Source organism: Struthio camelus, chromosome 2 (genome assembly GCF_040807025.1).
Source record: "Struthio camelus isolate bStrCam1 chromosome 2, bStrCam1.hap1, whole genome shotgun sequence".
NCBI lineage: Eukaryota > Metazoa > Chordata > Aves > Struthioniformes > Struthionidae > Struthio > Struthio camelus.
This window is the reverse complement of record NC_090943.1, coordinates 24419312-24442863: the sequence shown is the minus strand read 5'-3', so window position 1 is coordinate 24442863 and position 23552 is coordinate 24419312. Positions and strand designations below refer to the sequence as shown.

Below are 23552 nucleotides of genomic sequence, written 5' to 3'. Positions count from 1 at the left end.
GTGGTCCTATATAAAGTGCTTTACTGACTATCAGGTAGATAACTGCACATCATTTGCCTGGAAAAATAAGTTGTTGAGGTAAGATAATGGCTTATTCTGATGATATTTCCTTTTAGGACATCAGAAAAACCTGGGAATCCCAAGCTGAATTTTATGCTATTTTCCCTCTACAGGACTGGGAACAACAATGTTCTGAATGATGCACTTGTACAGCAAAAAGAGAGCTCTTCCTCCATGTGACGTGCTCCACCTAGTAACAGCAGTCAGTGCTGCTGGGAGGAAGGAGATAGGACCCCCTAATCTCTCTCCCCTGGCCTAATAAATCCTCATCTCTTTCAAAGACCTCTGTGTCTTTGATAACACTATTCTCACATTTCATTCTTGAAAGACTTTCAGCCTTCCAGGATCATTATTAACTGGAGTGTAGTTGCCAGGATCACTTTTCTTCTCCCCTTCCTTTCCTAAAAATAGATACTATATTTCCTGTTCTCCAGTCCTCTGGTATAACCCCTCATTTTATGAGCTTGTCAAAAGTCTTTTACTGCAATTAAATTTTTCAAAATGTTAGAAGGGTTTTTAGCATGTCTTTATTAAGGACTTCATCTAAGTTTAGACCCTGCCTAGACTTTCTTTAATCACTGTCTCACTCTCAATGCGTTGCAGCCAGCTACTTTTTTTTTTTTTAATTATATGAGTTCTTTGCTATTTTTCTCCATTTTCTTTGGCAGATCTAAATCTGTTGTACTTTTTGGTGATTCTCATTCTAACTCAATAACTTCCAGTACCTTAGTTTTGTTTACTAACCACTTCTTTTTTCCTTTTCTAATCATCGTTTTGCTTAGTCCTAGTATTTCCTTTCAGGTGATGATTATCCATCTCAGTTAGGTCTGCAGCCTTTCTCTTCAAGCATTTTTCCTCTAAGTTGGTATACATATTCTAGACATTTTTGTGTCAGAGACACAGAGAAATATGAAACGCATTTTACATTCCTCATGGTTTTGTGTTCTGTCAACTTTCTTAAGTAGTTCTCTTAGTTAAAATATTTCCTTTTGAAATGGAAAATCTTGAATGCAGACCTTTTTCTTTACTCCTAAGGCTAAATTCAAATGTTTGCCATCAAATGTCCAGCTAAATGGTGTTTGTTTTGGGGACAATATTAACTAGCTGGAAATTCCCCGCCGGAGAGAGAATGCAAGGCTAATGCAGCCGCCTGAGTCACCTTTTGCACTATCTGTTGCTGAATTCTCTTGCTCTCCTCACAGAAGAAAAAATAGCAAATTCTGCATTTGTTAATGATTTTCTTCTTAGTTCATCCTGTAAGAGCAAAAGAAAATCATAATATCATTTTTTAAGGAAATGAGGCATTTAGAGGACAAGTGACTTGCCTCAGGGGAGGAATTCAGTCTACTTTAAAGTTAAACATATAGCCCAGATCTCCTGAAGTTAAAGCCCTGACTGAACTAGCCTTACCACCAAGCATTACATTTCAAAGAAATGCAACCATGAGAAGAACAAGTTAGAGCTAACTTTAGACGTAGATCACAAGATGAGTGTGAATAAGAAATGTCATTTTATTGTGTAATACATAAACAGCATACAAGGGTTTAAAAATAGGAACATAACTGGAGGAAAACACAGAGTCATAGAACTGTAGAATAAGCCAGGTTGGGAGGAGGTCTCTACTCCAACATCCTGCTTAGAGGAGGCAAACCTTCAACTGTTCTGAGCCTTGGTGAGGTCTTCTGTGGTGTATTGTGTCTAGTTTTAGACAGCATATTGAAAGAAAGATGTGGATCAACTACAGATGATCCAGAGAAGATCAATGTCTATAAAATGTGATATACATGGAAAGAGCAAAGGAACAGGGGTTGTCTAAAGCAAACAATGAGGGAATAAATAAATGCCCTCAACATGACTGCAGCAAAGAAGAGAGAAATCTAAGCAGGAGTTTTTAGGAAAAGAAATGGACTTAAACTGCAGCAAAAAGCTTCATCATAAATGTTAAAAAATTTATCTAGTGGTTAGAGTTGGAATGAAATAGATTGCCAAGGAAAGCTGCAAAATCTCTGCCATTGGAGGCCTCTAAGAACAAATTAAACTAGCCTTTCTCAGGACTGACATGGCTATTACTGATTTTGTCTTTGGGATGATGAACAGACTGTATGAACCTTGGAGAATCTTCCAGTTCTGTGTTTTTTATGGCAAAGACTGAGAGGTCTGGATCCCCTAAGCCTGGCACTTCTTGCATTTGCTCATCCATCCTTCCCTAGCTACAGAGTCTCTGCCATGTAGGTAAGTAATTCGAGTGAGTTCAGTTGTAACAAATGCCTTGGTCTTAATGAGAAAATATACTGTTTGGTGAAGGCCTTATAAATGTAAAACAGACTTTCAGGACCAACTTCTTTTTGTCCACAGTGGCACAAATAGATATTTTTCACTATATGGAGTACCAGATGGAGCTCATTTTGTTTCCTAAAAACTATAGAATTTATTATTTTTATCTTGGCAGATCACCATTTTGATACTAGTACTTTTTTTCCCCTCCCTCAGTATTAGCTAGATGAAGGACAGGACATTTTTTTTTTTTTTAAGGGGGGATAGATTCCTCATCAGTACCTCTATTCTTCCTCTCTCATTTTTTTTTCTTGGCAATTTTAGCTGGCCTTTCTAAAAAGGCCTTCATTACTATTAATCTAAGTCTTCTACAATATCTAATTACATAAGCCTATCATATACATGAGTTTGTGTGAAAGCCTTTTATATTTAAACTCTATGATCAGACTCTATAATTAGATCTAAAAGATCGTTTTTTATCTGTATCTGCCATTAATTTTGCCTTTATCAGTTCCCCAGCTCATAGCAGCTCCTGATGGCTGTGGCTGCTCCTGCCTGTGCTGAACGCTTAAAAAGACGGGCCAGGAGGGTCCCACCTGCGCTTACCCGGCTCCCACGGTGCTCCGGGAACACCTCAAATGCTTCTCGGGTTTTTCCACAACATAATCAAGGAAATAATATCTTGACCTCCTTGCAACAAAACAAATAGCAAAAAAGGAGGACTGGAATAGATGATTTTATTCATAAGTCTCCCCACAAAAGGGCACATTTATGCCCTGTTCTCATTCAGAGCCTTTTTACTGTAATCTTTCACAAAATATTTCAGTTTCCACATTTATGCTTAGAAAATTACTGAGATCTTAATTTTCTTTTAGGACAGTAAAATGTTTCAATTTAAAAAATATTCCAGTTTGCTTAAAATTAGTTTTAGACTTGGAACTGTGAACAAATTGAAAAAAGATCTATAGAGGTGCACTGGTAAACTGTGAAAAGCCCAGAAAAGGGATTGAGGAAAAATCCAGGATAGAAGAACAAGAATGAAAAGAAACTTCAAAGACGTAAGCTTACTGAATATAAAACTTTTGTTCAGTACACAGAAGACAGCATTTAGGGAAGGGAGACATTAATAGTCGTAGAACATATAAAAAGTATGCTAAAGAGGGTAGTAATCAATTACTCAGCATGGGGGAAGGATAAGATGACTGTGGCTTAATTTGAAGCAAACATTTAGGCCTGACATTAGGAAAACCTTGCTAATTATAAGGACAGTGAATTACTGTTACGGGCTACTCAGAGAGACGGCAGAATTCTCCACAATGGAAGATGTAAAGAAGAGCTGTCAGGAAAGGCCTTGGTATCTACGGTTCTGCCTCAGTATGGAAGGGTGACCTGATGCAGACCTGTGTTCCCATGAACTTCCACCCTTATACAGTTTCGAGGAGAGAGAAAACAAGACGACAGCCCTTTGAAATTTTAGTTTCAGGTCAAATTGAGAATTTCATTATTTTCTAAAGAAGAACAAAACTTTGAGAGAGTTTTTAAAAACAAGTTTCATTTTTTTCACAAGTTTTAATGGAAATTCTTTTTCAGTAGCCCTAATTCTTGAATTTATTTCCAAGGGGGGGGGGGGGGGAGACCTTAAATTTTAGCTTGAGAGCCCTTTTGTCCTGGGCTGTAAATCCAAGCAGAGTGAGGAGGTGAGCTTCTGCTTCAGAATTTTATTGTCATGTGATCCTGAGCCTCAGCCACACATTTTGACTCATCAGAGTGACAAATGCTTTTCTCTTTCCTAAGATTTATAAGGCAAGAAGAGAATCTCTAGAAAATTGGATGTAGATGGCAGTGTCTCTTCTACGTTGGCATCACCTCAGCCAATTCAGAAGAGATGGAAAATAAATCAGCACAAGGAAAAAGGCAATTAGCTGGCCACCTAAAATGAGTGGAGAGCTACCTCCTTCACAGCTGGAGGCATATGCCACTGTTATTTTGGAGATAATGTCTGGAACAGTAGGGGGAGAGGTGAGAAAAATCACATAAAATTAGATCAATTCATGATTTCTTCTGCTCTCTGCAGAATAATTCTATGTGCCTTCCTGGGAATTGTAAACAGCCACCTCAGAATTCAGTTTTTCAGATGCTGTTCATGTTTCAGCTTGGCACTTCTTGAATGTATTCTTCCTCCCAGTAACTGCTGACAGGTCTAGCCCTGTTACCATCTGGCTTGTGAAGTAATGAGACCAAATGAAATGAAGCTTGAAGAAATTAACTTTCTTTCCTTAATCTATTAATAACAGAAAAGTGTTGATTTTGATGACAGCTAGATACTTTACTGTGAAGCAGATTGGTTAATTAGAAGCATCATAATGAAGGTTATATTGGATATGTGTATCTCTTCAGAAATACACGTATTTTTAATAAGCAGAGTTTGGTTTTTCTCATAGACTTAAACAGCCGCTGAAAATGCTGTGTGTGAAAAAGTCAACAAAATGAAAAAAGTCAGACACTTTTCTGCATCTCTCTGTTATGGCTTTTTAACTATGCAAAACGTCTGTGTATTTTGAATACAGCTACCGGCCTAAAGCCAGCGTAGGAAAGGAGGCGTTGGGTATGCGCAGCTCTCCGTTACCTCTACTACAGCACTTAGTTTTTAGGGTTCTGATGGCCATCTTCCCAGCCCAAATAAATATACACATGGCTACCTTGCTGAATAAGGAAAAATATTCTCATTTTTCAATGCATATCTTTGGTCATGAACATTGGAAAAGGCTGTGTGAGTGCTTCTGCCACTGGCAAGAAGCAAGATCTGCCCCATCAGCAACAGTTCACACGCACTGTTTGGGGAAGAGGAAGGCTGTGGGAAGCCATCCCTTGGCCCCTGGGGTGCTGAGCTGCCCGTGTGTTTGCCATTAGCCATCACAGGAACTCCCACCGCTCAGCTATTACTGCCAGGAAACTCTGATACTTCACCTGCAGTCTAAGTGCTTTACAAAGGTGCACAAACATGGTGCTGTTGTTCTTCATCATATTTAAACAAAGTTAAAAAACAGATTTTTTTTTTTTTAAACTAGATTAACTCTATATAATCTGTGGATGAATTGGGACAAATAGAGTTTTTGCTTCATGTAATTAAATGTATTTTAACCCAATCTAAAGCTAAACTTATGCAATTTTGAATTTAGCCACGGCCTTCTGGTAGCTTGTTATTCTAGGAGTAGCTTGTTCACATGTCAGGGCTTTCAGATTGAGGAGCTGGCTGTTAAAAATACCTCCCATTTTCCTGGCACAGTTATTAACTGGTGCAAGTTGATGCTTGTAAAACTGGTAGTTGTTATTTTAAATATCAGCCTTTAAGTAAATGTCTTCTCATTACCACTTTCCAAATGAAAGTGGTAAAGTACCAAAAGTGCAGACAAAACTGAACAGTTTTCCGTGTTTCCTGCGGTTCCCTTCCTTCGCCTGCCTCTGACATTTTCCTGACTGTTCTATCTTTGAACACAGTGCAGCAATGTCATCTGTTGTGGTTAACTTTTCACATGTGCAAAATGGCAGTTTTTCACTGTTGATCCTTAAGCTCATGCTGTAGTAACTAAAACCTCTCATTAAGATTAGCTGCTGTTCACCACACGAGGGAGATATGGGCAGGATTTCAGACTACTCCTTTTCTTTTTTTTCCTCCATCTCTTCATGCTCTGTTTCACCCTCCTCCTACTCCACCAGAAAGGACCATCCTCTCATTTCCACTGCCTTTTATGCTCTCTCACCCACTTTAATCACTTTCTCTTCACCTCTCACTTTTGTTCACAACAGCTCCCCAAATTTTTACTTCTCCATCCTGCAAACCTTGCAAAAAAGGTATCAGGCCACGAGGGGAGAGAAACAGGGCACTAGTCGAAGTTCCCTGTTTGTGCAAGGCTCCCAAGGGGCAGGTGAGAGGATAACGATGCTTGTGTCTTCTTGCGCCAATGAGGGAGATGAGCAAAAGCTTAGCATTTGGCTCTGTTGAAATGTAATCTGTATTTAAATAGTAGAAGTTCAGTTTTTGATTACTAAAGTAGATCAGAGAACAACATAGGGATTTCTGCAACATTTACCGTACAAGCATGTTTCTTTTGCCAACTGGCTGTTTGCATCAATAAGTTAAGAAATCACCCAGTTATTATTTTTAAATAGTATTCATATTTAGTATTCATAAATACTATTCAGTTTAGGAGCAGAGCAAAGGGTTCTTCAGATTTGCAACCTTAGGACTGCTGACCTGTGCTAAACGGTTGCAGTTTTTCTTAAGGCTCTTCTTCCCTTGCTGCATGGACACTTGAATTGTGCAGTTACTTTGCACCCTCCTGCTGTTAGTGGGCTCTTTCCCTGAGGAACAGCTAACAGTGTAAGTCTGCGGTATGGTAGCATTTTCAACCCCCAGCAAATGGCAGTGGCAGTAGCACCAGAATGACAAAACAGTACACACTTTTCTCTCCCATCCTCTGAGTATCCTCATTTCGTGTTGCGTGTCACTCTAACGTCAGGAGGAAAATCAGGGGTCTGCATTTTCAACTGGGCATATCTGAAGTCTTTTTAATAACTAAACACCTAAATAAAAGTACTAGTCTGATTTCCAGGAAGGCACAGAAACAATTTTATGTCTGCACTACTGGAAATTAGATATCTCATTTAGGTGTCTAATTATGGATTTAGTTATTTATTAATCACTTGTGTTTAAATAAACTGCCCCTGGAGTGTCTTGCTTAGATATAGCATTACTATATATGCTATTGCAATATCTAAGTAATAGCAACAAAATTAAAATGTATTTTTATTACTGCTCAGGAGACAATACAGCTCCATCAGTGACCTCAGAAGAAGGACACTTCCTGTCCACAGCTGGAATTAAATTTCTGTATTTGAAGAGAACGCTTTATGTTTGAACAGAAGTGAGCGAGAGCATGAGGAAATGGAACCTGAGAACTTAGCAGGTAAGCACTGATGAACATAAAAGTAGGGAAAAGCAACCAGTCTACTATTCTTCTCTGGCTTTCTTCTGAACCTGTGTGCTCCAGGAGGTGTAGTTTTGCCAGAAATGGTCTGAGGAAGGAATCACCCATTTCCAACTTTTTTTTTTTCCACGTTACAGTGAAAGTGCTGTAAAATTATCATTTCTTTTTGCAAAGTTTTGGCTGATCTTCCTTCTGATTGTTTTCTAAGCTGTGACTTGCACCACCAGTATGTTAGTAAAAGATGGTCATCATGATTTAGAATAGGGTTAAAATCGAGCAAAAGCACCATGGGATTTCGGAGCGCAGTTCCAGAGCTGTGCAGCAACAGCGTCATTTGTGTAGCGTTGAGTGGGTAATACCTAATCCTGCAAGTACTACTCAAGGGAATAGTACCACTGATAGCAGGCACCTAAGTTTAGCATCAGATCTGAAGACTGGCACACAGTCGAAAACTGCTGCCCAGCACTCCTACAATAATAACAGTCACAGCTGAGGACTATCACACACCCACCAGACGTTCGACAATAACATGCCTGGGAGGTGTTCCTGGAATAGTCTTGATAGTCAGTGAAAAAGCCGAGAGCAAAAAAAACCCAGGTTCTAGATATAAAAACATTTGAGGCTCCATTCAGGCTATTATAGCTGTGCTAAAACTGGCCTTGAAAATTTTAGACATGCTACTCATGGGCATGAAAAAACATTGTATCACATAGTGAATTGAGTATTGTTGATGCATTCTGAGATACTCCTGAAAAATTACATAATTTAATGCACCCTCTCCCCCCCAAACTAGTGAACACTGTTAAAGAATCACACGCAGTGCCATCTGTTGGCTCTTTTGTTCCACTTTCATTGAATCTTTGTGTATCTGTTGAAGGTTATAGTTACTGTGTGAGTTGCATAAACCCAGCATGAGTAAACAGAAATGATTTATTTTGTGAATTTCCAGGTCCAGAACTTGTGAACTGCAGCATTTAGCCTTGTCACTGATTAAGCTGTTTTAGAAAGCATTGCATTAATCTTACTTCATTGTATAAGTTATTAATTTCAAAGGATTTGTTGCTATGTGTTTTCATAGTCCAATAGAAAGTGAGCAAGTTCAAGTAGAAAAGGATATAAAGCAGAAGGCTTGTGCCTTTAGGGAGTGACACCAGTTATTAGACACATATCTTAACGAATCTGAAATTCCTCCTGGCAGGTGTATCATAAACAGGGAGCTATGACTTATGCTCTGCCTATGCTGAGCTCCTTGGCTATTATAATTAAACTTGCATTAAAAAAACTCCTGCTGTTCCTCTCTCCTTCTGGAAATGCTAGCAGTTTTCTTAAACAATTATGACAGTATTTCTAACACCTCTGCATTAGTTTTCAAGATATAACAGGTGGCATGCTGCTTTTCATGGTCAGATTGCAAACCTGGAAGAGGGGGAACAGGGGCCAGGGAGTAGCATTTCTCCATCATGTATGCTGATTGCTGTGAAGAGAGAGATAACAGCAGAAGTGATTTCTTCTTTCAGTTCTATTTTTAAGATACAGTGAAATAGCTACATAACTGTCCTGGTAAAAGGAAAATGAAAATCCAAATAAAAAAATCTGTGCAAGTACTGTAAGACCATTACTTTTCTGTGTTGACCAGGGATCAGAGAGGGTTATGTTGTGTATTTAACTGATAGCATGGGGGATCGCAGCGTTGTAGGTGAATCTGCCCCAGGAGCTGTGACTGTCTTAGTCTCCTCACGTAGACAGTCCCAGTCTCCAGGTTTGGGGGTTTTACCCCAGGGTGGTTTCCTCACGGGAGTTCAGCCTCTGCTGAACACCGCCTTCTGGCTCTGAACCTTTTCCCAGGCAAGTCCACATCTCATCACTAAATTACACTCTTTCCCATTCAGCCTCAATTTCTTTCCTTCACCTCTTCTCTTAGTCTCATTTCTCTCCCATCTGCTAGCTCCCAGTTTACTCACATATGCTAGAGTATGTACGTTGTGATTGAAACTGTCAGGTAATTTAGAAATTAAATTTTAATAAGCCTCTGCTGAGCTCATGCCAACTGAATTTTCAAAAAATAGATTTGAGCAAAAACTTGACAGATTTTAATTGAGCATTCTGGCCCCCCCCAAGCTCTTGTTTGGGGCATTAAAACTTTTAAGTCTCTCCAATGCATTAACTCATGCGCAGGATCAGCTTCATAGCTACTTTTCTGGAAACAGTTTGTGGCTGAATTTTTCAAAACCACATTCAGCTTCCAAATAGAAAGTCAAAGACAGAACACTTACAGCTTTGCAAAGATACAAGCAACCAAAGAGAGGAGCTAAAAATTGGAAGGAACAGTGAATCTTAGTTACAGTCACTGCTGGGATCTTGCTTGTAATATGAGCCCAGGCATTTCCATAGCACCTTGCCTACCCGCTGCTTCAAGAGGTGTTCAGAGTATGTCAGAAAATGCTAGCGCTTAACAAATTGTCTCCAGTCAAGCCTTCCAACTGTAAATTCCAAAAGTACACAGAAATATTTATAACTAGTATTCATATTACTAATGAAATATCGGTAAGAGATACCAGCTGCTTCATGTATCAAAATACTGACATTCATTATTATTGGTTGGCAGGGATTTCAGGGTGTTTTTTTTTTAATTTTGTGTAAATTTGGTGCTTATGAAAGCATATTATTGGAAGGAAGAGTGTAGAGCAACAGATGTCTAAATGTGAACCCTAACCCTATGCTCTACCCCCGCTTTCCTGAAAGCTTTAACTGCTGAGCCAGACAAAGCCTGAACTTGGTTCCCTGGAAAGGAAAGGACTAGCATCACAGTTTGGCTTTCTACATATTCTCTTTCTCTGTTGTGTGGAAAGAGCACACCAGATATTTGAAAAAGCTTATGCTCCCCATGTAGCTAGGTGTGCTGCTATATTAGGAAGAGGAATTAGAGATACGAAAACATAGAAAATCCTGGGTGATCTTGAAAGATGTTGTTTTTCGGAGACTTAACTCATCCCATTCTGGGTGAAGACACGTTTTACTCTGTGCATTGCTGATTTAAAGTTACATGTCACTTTCTTAGCCGCATACGCAAATGATTGAGAAGTGCTTTTGCTAGTGGCATAATCACAAGTGAAACTAAAGGAGGATCTCATTGCTTTTGGAATGATTTGGAATGTTATTACGTGTGTAAAATTGTATGTATGTTAAATAAGAAAATAATGGCCACGGAGAGGGCAATTTTAGACATTTTATGCAGTATGGGAACAGCAGGCACTATTCCATTACTCTCTTCATGCAGCCTGATAACAAGTGTAATCCTCCTTCTTGGAAAGACTGACTATGTAATTGTCATCAATCTTGCAGTAGCAATCTTGCGTAACTAAGAAGACCCATTATGATTTACACATCCCTGTCCTTGGCATTGTACAAACAGAAGAAAAAGGTGGCTTCATGGCAAAGGAAAGTGACAACCTTAGTCTAAGACAAAAGTCACTGGGTGACAAAATGAAGACAAAATACCATTTTCCTTGTAGTGTATATTAGAAGCTGAATTGCCCATTGCCATGGCTACCGTGCTGTGATTTCAGGACTGATCTTACCTTAGCAGTTTGTTAACTTTTCATTTTATTAATCCAGACATTTAGGCTATGCACTCATCACAGTAGTACCAAGAGAGCTGAAGGCTCATCACAGCCTCTATAGACTACCTTTGGATATGCACAGAGAGGAGCAGTGTATGATCAAAAAGAAGCGATTTCATTCTCAAGATCCTATTAGTATAACTTAAATGGCGATAGACTCTCACTCGAGTGTGACATTAGAAAGCGTATAAGGTACTCTTGGCTCAGCATCTCTTGGAAACAGACACAGGATTACTGGTTAACGTCTTTGTTTTCAGGGAAAAAGCCAGTAGAGCACATAAAAATAAACTAGCTACCTGGTGGCTTATATCTGGAAATAATTCAGAAATAAGCACCTACACCAGAAGACTGAAAAGACTAGGGAAGAGCATTGTCAGGATACCCACTGACCCGCTGTGTGACAAGAGTCCTGTGTTTCCGCCAGCCTGCGGGTGTTGAAGGCTGCTCGGCGCCGCGCGGGGCCCTGGCATCCGTGAAGGGCAATGTGCTGGTGAGGAGAAAGTGGGGGGCCATGCACAGGTCACACCTGAGCCTTGGCAGTAGGACTACCTCCCTCTTTGCATTAGGACAAGGCACATGTCGGTCACTCTGATCTGGACATTCCTCTTGTCGTTTGGCTACATCTCTTCTCTACACTTTAGGTTTTTTGCATTGCTTTCAAGGGCACAACACAAATGAGAAAGCAAACCTCTTGTGAAGTCATTGCTGCTGGCAGGTGGGGGTCCTCATGTAGGCTCTGAGCACGCCCCTACAGGAAGCTGCTCCATCGCCGGTGGTCGGAGCGCTAGAGCTGACCGGGATATTTCAGCCACCGATTTTGGCCTGAAAACTCTTATTTGTCAAAACTAACATTTAGAGGGAAGGCATATAGTTTCATTGAGGGAGATTTTTCAAGTTTTAGACAGAATTTCTAATTAGAAAGGAAGCTTTTCTTCCCCTGAATTGGTACAGAGCAAGGCTAGTGATCCAAGGCATAAAATCCAAAGTTCACTGCCCGGCTCTAACTAAAGTACGTGGAGGATTTCAGCCTGTGTTTCTCACTGCCTTACTTAGCATCCTAGGCACTAGTAATTGGTTATTTTGGGCTAGATCAGTTCATCGTTCTTCAGTGTTTGAGGTGTTTCTTGTTTCAGGCTGGTACAAAAGGAGAAGGAGAGTGTCTTGATTTTTTCAGTCAGAACATCAAAGTGCCCAGACTTACTGAGGCCCTCAAAATCCTACAGGCAGATTTTATCCTCACAGCACATCTGTAGGTTTCAGAAAAAAGTACTGTTTTATTCATGCAGAGACAGAATATAGGACTGCTTATAAGGCCAAGACCACAGAGGAAGTCTGCAGCTAAATTAGTATTTCCTATTTTCCTTAACCATTCCAGCCCATAGATCTTAGGTAAAGGTGTAAACAGATCTGTAACAAATCTAGACAAAATACTGGACAATCCATTATTTAATGTTAATGGCTTGCATATATTTGAAATCGAGATCTACACTTTATCTCCATTTGCAAAGACCTGTGCAAGTAGTTCCTGAAGTCGTGATGGCAATATAAAACACAGGTAGCTTTGCTTTTCTAGTGACTTTACTCCTGGTCATCTGCTCTTCCGCTGCCCTTTAAGTAAATCAAAACTAGTGATTTAGTGAACAGAGCCAGAATTCAGTAATCTTTTCACTACTGTTTAAAACATCTGCATACATATTTCTCCTTTACCTTAAGCTTCTTACATTTTTAATAAAATCCTGACTGGAAAGTGAGGTTAGCAGATACCTGGTTAGCAAAATAGCAGCTAAACAGCTGGGGCAGGCAGATCATCAGCTGCCGTATTGCTGTAGAGTGTATTTCTGGCTGTTTTTCTATGCAAGTACGATACCTTCATATTGTGCCTTTCAGGAATATTTCTAAGACAAGCTTGCATTATATCAGATTACATCAACTCCTGCCAGCTTTTCTCACTACATATAACAGCATATTATTAATTATCTATAAGGTATGATAACTCTGACAGATTCTGAGATGGAAGAGAACAATTTCCTGAGGGCTAGAGGCTTCATTCTGCAAAGAAAATCATGTTAGTGTGCTGGTCTGCTTTTGTACTTTTTGCTTCATTTTGCAATATTAAAGGCTGCATCCCAGTTCTATAATCCAATTCATGCTGACTGGACTGAATAACTATAAGGATTCCCACAGGACCCTGCTTAAGCATAAGTGAAGTAGCTGGCTGAGAAGTACAGACAAAACAGAAACAAAATGTAGAACAAAGGAGAAAGATATAAAAATATTCTGTAGTTCTGGAAAAATAGGGCAAGTAACACTCATAAGATATCATCTAGAACCTGCCTTACTCCCCACAGCAGGATCTGCTCCGCTTTTACTGCTCCTAGTAGCTGTTTTGTGGCCTGGGCTCAGAAATGCAGAGCTGCCAGCCTACCAGGCCGTGCATCCTGTGACAGAGCTGCCTCGCTGTGGCATTGCCTGGATGACATTTTGCCTACTTTCTGACCTGAGCTTCTCATGCTACATTAAACTCATTACTTCTTGCTTCTTTGGACAATAAGCTACTCCCATGTGACACTTCACTGGCCGCAGGAAGCAATTCTCAGAAATCAAAGAATTTGGCTTTATAACTTACTAGTCCAATCCTGTATAGCCATATCTCTAGTTCTAATGTGTAATTGCATATTCTGCAATAGGTTAGCTTGAGATGCTGCTCTTGCTAAGTCTAATATTGCTTTGACACTCTCTTGTAACATCCTCATTGGCAAGCTCAGGAAGTGCAGGCTGGATGAGTGGACGGTGAGGTGGTTTGAGAACTGGCTGGATGGCAAGGCTCAGAGGGTTGTGGTCAGTGGTGCGGAGTCTAGTTGGAGGCCTGTAGCTAGCGGTGTCCCCCAGGGGTCAGTCCTGGATCCAGTCTTGTTCAACTTACTCATCAATGACCTAGATGAAGGGACAGAGTGCACCCTCAGCAAGTTTGCTGATGATACTAAACTGGGAGGAGTGGCTGACACACCAGAAGACTGTGCTGCCATTCAGAGGGACCTGGACAGGCTGGAGAGATGGGCAGAGAGGAACCTCCTGAAGTTCAACAAAGGCAAGTGCAGGGTCCTGCACCTAGGGAGAAATAATCCCATGCAGCAGTACAGGCTGGGGGTTGACCTGCTGGAAAGCAGCTTTGGAAAGAAGGACCTGGGAGTCGTGGTGGACAACAAGTTGTCTAATGTGCCCTTGTGGCCAAGAAGGCCAAGGGTCTCCTGGGTTGCATTAGGCAGAGTGTTGCCAGCAGGTGGTCGTCCCCCTCTCCTCAGCCCTGGGGAGGCCTCCCCTGGAGTACTGTGTCCAATTCTGGACTCCCCAGTACAAGAGAGACATGGCCCTACTGGAGAGAGTCCAGCGAAGGGCTCCTAAGATGATGAAGGGCCTGGAGCTGGAGCATCTCTCCTATGAGGAAAGGCTGAGAGAGCTGGGCCTGTTCAGCCTGGAGAGGGAGGATCTGATCACTGTGTAGAAGTATCTGAAGGGAGGATGCCAAGAGGCTGGGGCCAGACTCTTCTCCGTGGTGCCCAGCGATAGATGAGAGGCGAGGCAATGGGCAGAAACTGAAACACAGGAAGTTCTGTCTGAACATGAGGGAAAACTTCTTTCCTGTGAGGGTGACTGAGCCCTGGAACAGGTTGCCTAGAGAGGTTGTGGAGTTTCTTTCCCTGGAGATATTCAAAAGCCATCTGGACATAATTCTGGGCAACATGCTCTAGAGGACCTTGCTTGAGCAGGGAGGTTGGACTAGATGGTCTCCAGAGGTCCCTTCCAACCTCAGCCATTCCGTGATTCTGTGATTCTGTGACAGACCAAAAGCAATGGCTCTTGTAGGCATTGTTGGTACTTGTTAGACATTGCGGGTGCTGTGATTTGCAATCACGTTTAATTGTTTCCAAACACATCATTCTATCTGAGAGCGTATCACCAATTAGTCTGAATGGCAGCTCAAACTCCCAGATGCACTGACTCAGTACCGTACAATTGTACCACTACATGTTCCCTTTCAGTCTTTTTTTTTTTTTGCTTTTTCCTATGTTCTGCGTTCATTTTCATTCATGCAGTTCTCTGTAGATCAGTTGCTACTGTAGAAACTTTTATTCAGATTGTGGCTATTCTAACCACTAGCAAAAAAACTTAAAAATTCCATAGGGCTTATATGCCTCCAGTGGGGTAATATGGGTCATGAAAGGCCAGAGGGAACCTCTGTATCAAGAATACCATATGATAAGATTTGATTTAAGGGCATTAACATTATACATCTCAAACAAGTTTTAAAATATTGCACTTGCTGAATTTTTAATGATGATCATATTTTATAAATTTTTATCAAAATATTTTTAATAACTATTTTCTTCAAAGATCTACAGAGTAACCACTGCCAATCAAAGTTTCCTGCTGTTGAGTTCACTTGGGAAGAAAAATTTTCCAGGTAATCATGTCTCAAATGCACTATCCAATTAATCTATCAAAATTAACAGCAAACAGTTGCCAGTCTTGCAATGCAATTTCACCCCTTGTGCAGTATCATTATAGTAGAGCCATTATTCCAATGCAATTAAATTCTTTGAGTTTTTGCAAAGATTTATGAATAGTAATTTGCAGTGTAGCAATCTGGACTGGTGCCCCAATGAGCTATACATATACTAAGAATATTGCTAGGCTTCAGAGTTTGTATTCTAAGATTAACGAAAGGGTGAAGATATGGGTTAGAGCAGAAAGAGTCAGGATGCTGTAAACATATCTTTTTAGTTGCACCTATTCAAATTCAGCGTGCTCAAGATAAAAATGATTTGTGAGTAGAACAGTATCAAAATGTGTATATGTGAGATTTCACATACCAGAATATAGCCAGTAGTCTTTTAAACACGTTTCTGTCAAAGACAGGAACTCTCAGACCTTCATATCACATCCCAGATTTAAAAGTAATTTTGAAATATTTAGATAATGTAAGATAGAAAAAAAAAAATCATCAACTCATCCCTTAAGAGAAGACTAGAGAAAGGAGTTTCCTTTCTATCCAGTAAAATATAGTGGTTCCCACTTCAGTGAACAGATGTTGTATATGACTGCTTTTCGTGAGTAGTTCACACTTTTTTGAAATTTTCCCTCCAAGGATGAAAAAAGTAAGAAGGTGCCCCTGCTTCACCTATATATTTATTGTAGCAGTAACCGTAAAAGTTCTGCGTGTAAACTGCACAATAAGCAGCTACTCTTAATATATCTTTCCCTCTAGTCTTTACTAGTCTGAATGACTGATACATATGCAACAGATATACATCTGTTGCAATCAAATACTCACAGACAAAATTAGAACTAACTATTTTATAGTTCAACTTGAAAAAAGTCAAGTCCACATAACTCCAAAAAATACTAGTTCTGGTTAGTGAAAAGAGTTAGTGAAAAGAGAGTTCTCATTTCCACAGTGAAATAGCAGATGAGAAGCTACAGCTAGAATCACAGAACTTTCACTGACTTTGCTTCTTCCATATAAGAACTTAAATTTCTCTCCTTTGGCAGGTCCTGTGCTTACCTGTGAATGCCATAAATGTCATTAGGAGGCCAAAATACTCAAAATCAAATGCACTCCAAAATACTTTCTAGGCTTTTTAAAATTTAGTTTGAAAATTCCTTTTCTAAGATTTTCTATGCAATTATATCAATTATAACTGAAAAGACAATGTAACTTTTTCTTGTGATGATATTCTGAACTGAACATTTAAGAACATTAAATAACACATGAGTCATGAAAAAAAGAAAACCCTGTGATAGCTGGAAACACAGCTTTTATTTCCTATCATCGCATCCGAAGAGAAAGAAGCAGCTCCTTGCACTGTTAACACTAGCTCCTCTGGAAATGACACAGTTTGCCATCCTTCTCCAGGCTACAAAAGAGAAAGATGGCATCTGAGAGCAGAGATTAAAGCAGACAGCAGACAGGTATGCTTAGAGCAGAGACTTGTTTTGAGCCACATAACAAAATATCTATCTCAAAACACGACGGGCGACAGATGAGTCTGCTGGCCGGCCTCGCTCAGGTGCTGCCACGCTCCAGGTGCACCGCAAACTTGTCCAGAGGCTCATCCGAGTCAGCAGAGGAGAGCAGCGTTCCTCGTCCTCAGCTCGCTTTTATCAGCCTTTCAGTTTTACACAAGAATGAATAAGAAGAGCACAACTATCACTTCTGAACAAAGAGTGGAAGAGATCTCTTCTTCTCCTGGCTTGGGTAAAAGAAGATTCTCCTAGAGCTCTCTCTCACATCTCCCCATAGTGTATGATTAAGATTTTCCTCTTACTCTGTTTTTAGCATGTTATGGTGCAATGTTACTGTTATCTGGCACTTTTTTCTAGGAATCCCTCTAAGCCAGACAGTACAAATACAAGATGCCATTGTGAAATATAACCACCAAACATTTCCATTTCAGGCCTATAGGAGGCCTTGAAATTTCAGATACCTTCTTTACCACTCTCCTTAATGCAGGGTAAAGTACCAGTTCTGCAGCAGTGCTTTTCCCTAGCAACAAAGTTCAAGGAAAAATCTGTTCCTCTGGAGTTTAGAACTGGAAAACACAGGGAGCAAAAAGCCATGAACAGCTTGTGAAATAAAGCTTTAAGACAAAATTAAATACAATTGATGTTTTTGAACTTTTGTCTGATTATTACCATGTTGCAAGAGGAAGGCAATTTCGGAGAGGTATCTAGAGGCAGTGCCAGTGAGGTATTCCTGCAGTACTGATGACTGGACTGAATATGAGTCTATATCAGGGACTATGCACTGTACCTAGCAGAGTTTTAGGTTCCCTAGGGAGCAATCAGTGGTGAGGGTGCACATGAATGTGATTATGGGGACCTCAATACACCATATGTTCTACAGACTCAATGTATGGGAAAATGATTTTCTAATTGGCAATACGTATCTGAAACAGCTGCTGTTTTAGAAGAAGCAAATCCATCACTTAGGACTCCCGAGGGGAGTCAAATCATCACTTGATACATTAATGTGTTGGCCGAACTTTTCCCTGTGAGGTGGAGTATAAATGCTACTGTATTTGATCCAGATACCTGACTATTTTTATAAATTGAACAAAGTCGCTGCATGCCAAAACTATATTGTGATTCAGGCTAAAGGTGAGAGGGATTTTCCAACTTGAAGGAGATATTATGAAAAATAGAGATATCTCATGACGGGATACCCCGTAATCATCTGGATATGTAGGGCATGCAGACTGGTTGCCAAGACTGAAGGAAAGCTTTCTTGAAATAAGAATACAAAAACTCTCATCCTCAGCTGAGGAAACCACTACCATTTGTAAGATATCCAAATGCCTACAGAAGATTACCTCTGGCTTAGTGTTGCTTGACTTGTGCTGGTCCAAAAAGAACCATCTAGTCAAAGTGTTTCTCAGATACTATTTTTGTCTTCCGTAGTATTCAGTCTTCAGCAGTTAAACTCTGAAGCTTAGACAGGAAGGCAACCAGGAATAGTTTTCAGAATGCCTTTTTTCAACATGCAGCTTTCCAGGAAAACTTGTCCCCTCTCCAAACTGAAGACCTGGCCAAATAGTTAATAAACCTTTGCATGGAATTACAACATCTAAAGCTGAACATAAAGATGGCATACAGTCTCACTCCTCACAAACAAAGAGGACCTCCCTTTATCTCAACTCACAGGGCCAAAGTTCATAACCTTACTGGCTTCCAAAGCCATTTTAAGACTAATTTTTAAAGACTTTATGGGGCATCTCCCCATATTAACAAAATATCAGTCTATGACCCACCACAACAGCTTTACTTCATTAAGAAGTGATAAGCTCAAGATTGCTTTGCATGCTCAGTCAGGAGGATCAAATTTTGGAGCTGCCAACTCTATAATATTGTCCTAAGAAAGTCTTTTTTGCCAAAGAGGACATTTTCCATTCAAATAATCCTTTCATTTTCAAGCCCCATTTCAAAAAAACACAAATTAAACAAATCCTAAGCAAAATTTTGGTTGCAGAGGAGCCTAAGTTTATTGGGAATTTTGATATGAGTTTTTATGAAAGACACTCCTACACGATGGTGACAGAAAGTCATTTAAAAGCAGTAGAACACAAAATTAGTGGGGAACCTTGAAGAAGGGGAGTCTAGGCATCAACAGATGAAAAACATTCATTTTTTTTCTTTGGATAGTTAACTTGTTTTCTGAGTTTTGGGTGGGTAGATGTCAAATAAACCTGTAATTGCCAAAAAAAGGAGGCAACTAGACAGGGACAGACAACGCCCTCATCTGCCACCACTCTTTAAGAGTAGCTTTAAGAAAACTTCTGAATTTCTAGAAGATATTGAACAGACCTTAAAGGAAAGGAACTGGAAAGAAGGAAGAAAGAGTCGAGGGGCTGGCTGTGAGGCTCATAGTTATAGACACAAATTCATATCTAGATGTGTCTATAGCCATCAATAACTGAACCTGTTAAGCAAATGACTTGGGCTAGAATGGAGGTGCAGGAGGGAAAGGAAAAGAAATGAAGGTCTAGCATCCCACAGCAGAAGAGAGGGGAAAGAGGAACCCATGCAACACAGAGTATTCATAGAGTATGAAGGGAGTGAGTGAGAAGAGTAGAAAGCCACAGAGGCAAAGGCTTTCTGCAGTTAAAGGAGAAAGCTACTGCTCAGTCCAGAAAAAAGAAAGAGATCCCAAGGGATGCAAACAGCAGCTTTGAGACTAGTTCAGATACAGGTTTTTTGGAAACAAGATAGGAAAGACCCATACAGACTGAAGGGATGATACAAACTGAGATGAAATCTCAGAGCAAATTAATTCCAAGGATTTCAAGAAGCTTAGAGACAAAGTGAGAAAGGATGAAAAAATGGCTGGGAAAAATTTACTTTGTAAATACTGGGTACATTAGTGCTAAAAGATGAAATGACAGCTGGGAGGTAAGGGACTGAAGTGAAGGAGGTGATTCAATGGCTTACAGGAACAACTAGCTAGAGGCAAAAAAAAGGTCTTAATTGATGCTAGGTCGTTTAGTTTATTCAGAAAAAAAATACAATATTTTTCCTGCTAATTACTAGGGAGAGTTCTTGAAATGCAACAGCTTGTTTGAAAGAGCATATGGTAGGGGGTGCTAGGCAAATGTAGCAGACAATGTGTTACTAAAAGAAGAAGGTCTCTTTTACATAAGGAGCCATATGTAATCCAAATTTATCTACACCATGCCATCAAAATGGGCTTTTCAAATCATGCAGTCTACAATATTAATATTCAGTCTACAATTAGTCAGTATGGTATGTACAGACAGTCCTTTCAAAAATTATACTAAGGGGCAGCTTGAATTTTAGATGTAAAGAAAAAGATAGAGAGACTTAGCCAGGGGATTGCTATGAAAAGTGATACGCTAACCTAGCTATGATAAGCGATGTGCTAACCAGCCTGATTGCATGCTGAGGTCAATTAATGTTCCTATCTTTTGGAAGTGTGTCTAAACTCTGCAACCACAGGAACTACTTCTTTTACATAATTATCCTTTTCCAGCCTTCCTCAGCCTCTCCTTGAATATGTGCAGATGCCATCCCAGCTGGGAATGAGGTGGCATAAGGGCGGACAGTTCACACACAGGCTGCAGAATAGCCGGGATGATTCGGGGCTGGCAGAGGCTCTGTGTGGGAGGGTGAGAGGGAGGCAGACAGGCCTGCAACGGCCTGAGGCCAAAGGAGCTCTAGGGTGGCAGCAAATGATTGCAGTGGCAGGGTGAAGGATGTTGACTGAGGGCCAAAATACTGGAACTGTGCAGACAAGAGGTTGAAAGGAAAAAGGAGGTGCTCAGCCGGGGAACTTGGAAACGAATTTTGGGTGTGATGTGAGATGAATTAGCTTGGGGAAGGTGCTGCTCTTTGCTTCCTCCAGGGTTTCCCTCCATCCCTGGTCACTAGAGAAGAAACAGTTGCAGCATCCCAGGCCACTGGGAGCTGGGAAGCTGCTTCATCTCCCCCGGCACATCCATGGGGTTTGGATTTCCTTTTCCAAAAGGCGGAGCCAAAGGTAGCAGCTCAGCTGGGAGTGCTGATGCTTGTGGCAGAAAAGGACAACCTTGGGCAGCTCCTGGCCTCACAGTGCCCTGCTCCTCTCGAAGTCCATTTACTCCTTGCCCAGATCTCTACTGACTGATTGTTTCGGTACAATATTTAAAAACATAGCCAACCTCTTTAGCAGATGTGTCCAATGCTGCTACCACCCTTCAGTGTAAGAGCAGCTTCTCCAGTGTTCCCCACCTCCTCTGCACGCTGCCAACACTTCTGCTGCTCATGGAGGGACATAGGGGACTGTGGATTTACAGACCAAGGCTCCAAGGAAAAGCATCCAGGCTTCCTTTCTGCAGTAGCATTTGTGGTGGGGTAACCATCTGTATTCATACTGTGTGGAACCTAAACTCTTTGTGTAGATGAAAAGGTCTAGCAGAATTTGGCAGGAGATAATAGCAAAAGGTGAGACTGGGATGAAGAGTACGGTTCCACTTTCACACTTTTTGTTTTCAAGCAGAACTGAACAGCTTGTGATATATTGCTATCCCGCCAGTTATGTTGAAACCAGCCCACAGGTTGTACGGCAAGGATGGTATCATATGGCTCAACTTGAAGTGTATTTGGAATGAGTTACCACAGAGAGTATTTTAGGTGCTGCGGACTGGGAAAGGATGACTCCCATGGATGAAGTTGGGGCAAGTTCAAAATAATAGCAAATCCCACAGAGCCTAGAGAACAATATCCCCTTCTCAGTTCTGGAAGTCTTGTTGCTTCAGTGATAGCAGATAACCATACCTTGGTCCCTCTAATGATCAAAGAGAGTCAGCTTTAATGTTGCCAACGTTACCACTCAGTTATCACCTTTCTACACTCTGGGGCCCCTTTGCTCCTTTTCCATCTGCCTGATACTTTCTTCTCCTGATTGCACTTTTTCTGGCATTATATCCTGCCAGAAGAGCTAGTAACACATGCAGATGCTTGTAAAGAACAGCAGATTCAAAAATTCAAAACTTTCATGAGGGTGGAACACGTGTCATACCAGGGGAGCACATCAATGTCCATCTATTCTTATCTTAGTTTAGAGTGGCTCAAACAGCCCTTGATGCTATACAAAAGGTAGGTTGTATGGAAACATCTACCTAGAGACCGTGTGCAGTTCTGAAGAGGGCATGCCCACAAAAAGGAGGAAAAAAAAACATCGACAGCTTTCCCTCTTTTTCACTCTCCTAACACATTTGCTTCTTGCTGGGGGAACTTGCTGTACAAAGTATTTTTCTTTTGTGAGTGGCAGTTTCCATACCAACCTCACTTTCTTAACCACTCTTTTATAAGGAGCTGAAATGAAAAGACTGAAGTTGAACCTGATAGCAATGCCAATCCCATACTTGCTACGTTTGTGGGTTTGCAGACCCCACATACAGAGATGTTCACCAGACATAATATTAGGAGCACAGCTCCTCCGTAAAACTCCCAATGCCAAGGTAGCCACCCGCATAATGCACAAGGAGAACTGCACATTAAGGAATAGGATTCACCACTGAATGAGGAGCACCTTACCATAGTCAATAGAAAGTGTTAAAAATAGAAATGTATTTCTTCCTGGTTTAGACATCTATTCCTCTCTTTGGCCCTAGACTAGAAATTTATGTGAGATTCACAGTCCAATAATCTCTCTCCCAGATCATTTCTTTGGGTGCAGAAAACTAGCTCCCTCTGTTTCTTTAAACAACATAGTCAGTAGCAACAGCATTTTATATACTAGTCTAGCACTCAGGTCTGAGTTGTTCTCAGCATGAGGCAGATCAAGCCCATCTCCAGCACAGTAGCATAAATACCAACCAGTAAGGCATACGAGGACAAGCCTTCGCCTCCTTCCTCGTACATATATATACTCTACTGTGCAAAAATCGTGGTAAGACTTTTAGGTTCAGAAGGAGAGACCTTAGGAGAGATTATGATGCTGCAAAGCTGCAATGGAGGTACTCATCTGTGGGGGCCTTACTTCAAGCCTCACAGTAAAATGCATGAGTAAAAACTACTACCTTAAAAAGTCACTGCACAGAAGAACTAAATGATAAGGTAATCAGGAACTAAAACACAGGAATGTGCCTGAAAAGCAAGTGCTATAAACTTCTAGCACTGTACATCCCCATTTTTGAGTGGAAGGCCCCTTCACTGAAGTCTCTCCTAAGCTAAGTACTGCTTCTGTCTTCTGCCTCTGACCATGCCTCAAAGCACCAGAGCCTCTTTGCAGCCTCCCCTTGGGCAGCCCCCGTCCAACCCCACTGCAGCTGGAGCTTGGGGCTTTGTCTGTCTCTCAGCCCTGACCTTTTTATCATTTTTAGGAGCTTAAACTCTTGCATATCTGCAACTCTAAATTTCCCGTGATAAGCACTTTGAGTTTTAACCTTGGAGTCGTGACTCTGGAAATGTTTTTTCTCACTCTCTTGCTGTTAATTACAGCCATCTCACTGAAGTCTCTGATCCACAATCCCTCGTGGCTCCTGTCCCTTTCATTTGTTACACAGTTATTTTGCCATATGATTAGCCAAGGTATTTTTAAGTGCTTTTCAAAAGC

The 23552-nt window shown here is 40.8% G+C and overlaps 1 long non-coding RNA gene across 1 annotated transcript; it reads left to right on the top strand.

Moving 5' to 3' along the window:
- The first annotated feature begins 1649 nt into the window (after positions 1-1649).
- On the top strand, positions 1650-17781 carry LOC138066301 (uncharacterized). Its single transcript, XR_011139600.1, has 4 exons — positions 1650-2292; positions 7156-7301; positions 15335-15404; positions 16493-17781. It is a non-coding gene; the product is annotated as an uncharacterized lncRNA (long non-coding RNA).
- Positions 17782-23552: the final 5771 nt, after the last annotated feature.